Below are 4221 nucleotides of genomic sequence, written 5' to 3'. Positions count from 1 at the left end.
AAGAATGTCTTGTCCTCCAAATTTAATGATTGTTTCTAAAAAATAAGAAAAAAGAAAAATTAAATTTTTGAAAGTAAAGAAAAAATTTTTTGGTCTTCATGGACTACGAGGGTCTGATTCTCACTCTTTAGTAGGATATATAGGAAATTCTTCCCGCAATACGACCCAGTCTTTTGAGAAATTATTCATAGATTTATTAAGAAATATTTTTAAAATATGACTACTTTCATAACTATTTTTCTTATCCTCAAGTTTAATTTATATATATATATATATATATATATTAATAGCTCTGAATCCTTAGGGATCATGAGACTAAGTTTTTACAAAATAAAAAATATATATAAATCTTAACATTCCTAAACCTTTAGGGGTTTTGAGGCTGAGTTTTGTATGGCATATATAATGATCATGTTTTTCTTCTAAGATAGTTTAATTTTGTATAGAATACTTAGTTGTATTTTCTTTCAAATTCATGATTGAAATTATATAGGGGTCAGTCATTGCAAAATTTTGGTAGATTTGATCTAATTAAGTGTCATCCCTGTTAGTTTCTCAAGAACTATGCACACCTGATTCTATCTTGGTGAGATACATAGGCAGCCCTTTATGGGTTTGGTGATCTTTAAAAAAAGTTGTCTTTCCTTCTAAACAAAAAAAAGAAAGTTTTGATCCTTATATACAGAGAAAATAATTTTTTTTTGAAAATAAAAAAATAAAAATATGTTTTTTATCATTATTAATAAAATCCAAAAAAAAATTCTTCCTCATTATTCAAATAAAAAAAATTATTTCTTCGTATCTCTAGTTTCAAGAACTACGCACACCTGATTCTCACCTTGATGAGATACATAGGCAACCCTTATCGGGTTCTGTGATATTCTTAAGAAAAGTTTTGGAAATGTTAAACCATAACACATTCACTATCACCTAAGTCAAAATAGTATTAAGGTGGTTGGTTGTGGCTAATCTAGCATCTCATCCATACGATATCTGGTATAACGAACAGGCGAGATAAACCATAAAGATGGTATAGAGTCTGACAAGGGAGAAGTCCAAAATTAGTTAACTCTGCAAGAATTCACATCAATGGAGAAGAATAAGTTATTGAAATAATAGATAGAGGAAATATATCAAGCTTGGATGGATAGGCAAGCCCCGCCTTCCTCAATACATGGACTTTCAAACATGAATGATCCAAGTATCGCTCAAGCCTAAACTGGTGATCCGATTTATCCAAAAAGATTCTACCCATGCACTAATGTGTCTGGTGCAGTTGGGACCTCTATTATGCGCCCTTTAAATCCATCTCTCACAAACAACCAATTTTCCATTCCCGTAGTGCCAACTAATACAGTCCCTCGATTGGCAATACAGAAACCTACCAGTGAGCCAAATCATGATCCATTCCATCGTCCTAAATTTACTTTCAAACCACCAAACTCATGTTATCCTGCTCATCAGTACGATTCTCATGTCGTGATTGAGAAGACTATTAAGAATGAGGAACAAGAAGAGATAGTCAGGAAAGTGAGAAGTTTGGAGCAGAATATGAGAAATATGTAAGGACTGGAAAGGCAAAAGAGTGTTTCATACAAAGATTTATGTATGTTTCCCGATGTCCATTTGCCTCTAGGGTTCAAAATGCCAATGTTTGAAAAGTATGAGGGGCACGACGATCCTTGGGCTCATTTGAAAAGGTTTTGTAATCAACTAAGAGGAGCAGAGAAAAAAGAAGAATTGTTGATGGCTTACTTCGGAGAGAGTCTGGCAGGGATAGCTTTAGAATGGTTCATTGATCAGGATATCTCTCATTGGCATGTATGGGATGACATGGCTAGGGATTTTGTCCAATAATTACAATATAATATCGAGATAGTGTCGGATCATCCTACACTTGCCAATATGAGAAAAAAGACCACCAAAAGTTTTCGAGAATACACTATTAGATAGAGGGAGTAAGCTGCAAGAGTTAAGCCATCAATAAAGGAGACTGATATGATTGATATTTTTCTCCAGGCACAGGAACCTGACTACTTTCATCATTTTCTTTCCACCATTGGAATTACGTTTGTTGAGGTCATTAAGATTGGCGAAATGGTAGAAAATGGAATTAAGTTCGGTAAAATTTTAAGCCAAGTCACTTTGAAAATAACTGCGAAGGTAATTAAAAATGGTTCAGGAAGTTTCGAAGGAAAGAAAAGAAATGAGGATGTGACTACTGTTGTGTCAGGACCGTGACAAAGTTCGAGAGGTCCACATTACCTATATGTGCAATGTCAATCCGAAATATATATTCAAGATCTATAAAACCATCCACGATACTATATTCCTCCCTAAAATCCATTATATTCTATTTCATCTCCTGAGTATCCTATTTATAATGCACAGCCATATGCCCGAGCCCCTTCTTACTCGTAATGGCATGCACCAACCCCTCAGAATCATCCACCAACTCCGCAAACATACCCAAACCCCTCTAGACTCGATTTTTCCTCCAAGTAAAACAATGAAAAGAGGCAGAAGCCAGGGGATAGTTTCAAACCAATTGGAGAATCATATACTAGCATATTCCAAAAATTAAGACAAAGAGACATGATCACTCCTCTTCTTGGGTACACCCCTGACCCACATTCAAGAATTTTTTATCCTAACGTATGATGTGTGTATCATTCTGATGTTTAGGGTCACAATACTGAAGATTATCATGCTTTGAAAAGAGAAATAGAAAGAATTATTCAAGATAAATTTATTACGGTGTAGGACATTGACAGTGGTGAAAGCTCTAGTCATGCTGATGTACAAACTGACTAAGATTTCAAGCCAAGCAATTGAGAAGTCACGCCTCCCATTACTAAGAAGTATTTGTGGTAGTTCATTTTTTTTTCTTTCTGTTATTCGAATTATTTCAGAATTGTAGTTCGGAGTCTATCTGGTCTTGTTTCTTTGTCATTTATTTTGAAACTTTATCATCTTTCAACAAAATGTAGTATCCCTTTTTACCTTTTATTTTTAATATATATTGTTTACTTATTTTCTTTACACATTATATTTTATGTAGGTTTTAGTGATATGATATGCATGCTGAATTTTTAACCAAATTTTTAAACTCAATCTAATCCTGAAACATCGAGCCAAGAAGTTAACTTTAAAAAAAAGAAGCATACGTAAAGTGTGGAGATGTTTGGGGACCTAATTATAGCCTCACTTGAATAGATTGAGTCAATCACTTTACGAATAAAAAATAACTTAGTATTCAATGAGAAGGTTCATCTCAAGCATTTTGAGTGAGATCAACCAAAAGATATATAGTTTTTATTGTCAGAAAAAGCAAACGGAAGTTAGATAAAAAAAAACATGTGCCATCTGTTGTGAGGAAATTACAACACAAATGGTTTTGTATGTTTCACAAGCATGAAAGAAGTGACATATGTGCACTTTCTCATTCAAGGTCAATGTTGAAAAGATGTGCATGATCTTTATGTTCCACTCTCTCTTTGCATGTTATGTACTTGCATTTTTAAGGATTGATATGACGAAGGCATTTCATTCTTCTATCCAAATTTTGTGTCATCCTTTGTTACCCCTTTGAGATTTAATTTTATTTTCTTTCATACACCTCTTTTGAAATCAAAATATAGTCAGAAAAAAGTCAAAGGAAAAAGGAAAGAAAAAGAAAAGTATCAAGAAAGAGAAATATAGTCAGAAAAATTATCAAAAAAAAAAAATAGAGTCGGGAAAAAAATCTCAAAAAATCTCAAGAAAAAAAAAAGAAAAAAAAGAATCAAGCAAAAGAACAAGATGTCTGAACTACGTTTGACCTGATTCTTGCTAGACAAGATACATAGGTAGCCCTACTCTTGGGTTCGGTCCGACCAAGTAAAAATTTAAGTTACCCAGTATAAAATAAAACTGGGGCAAAAGTTATTTTCTTTTTGAGTCTATTCTAAAAGTTTTAAATCTCAACCTATGTAATGTATATTTTGAGCCTCATGATGCCCTTTCTTTCTAACTCTATTCAAAAGTCAAGTTACAACCAAAGAAAGACCTTCAAATCAATCTTTGATAATGTCAAAGCTAAACATGTTATGGGTGAATGATGATTCATATTTTGGGTATCGTTTTCCTTCAGTAAAAATAATAATAAAATAAAAATAAAAAAAATGAGAGTCTTATTGGTAAAAACCCTCTTGGACACCATAAGGCAACTGTAAGTTGTGA

Source organism: Capsicum annuum, chromosome 11, assembly GCF_002878395.1.
Source record: "Capsicum annuum cultivar UCD-10X-F1 chromosome 11, UCD10Xv1.1, whole genome shotgun sequence".
In the NCBI taxonomy this organism is placed as follows: Eukaryota; Viridiplantae; Streptophyta; class Magnoliopsida; order Solanales; family Solanaceae; genus Capsicum; species Capsicum annuum.
This window is presented reverse-complemented; position numbering follows the sequence as displayed.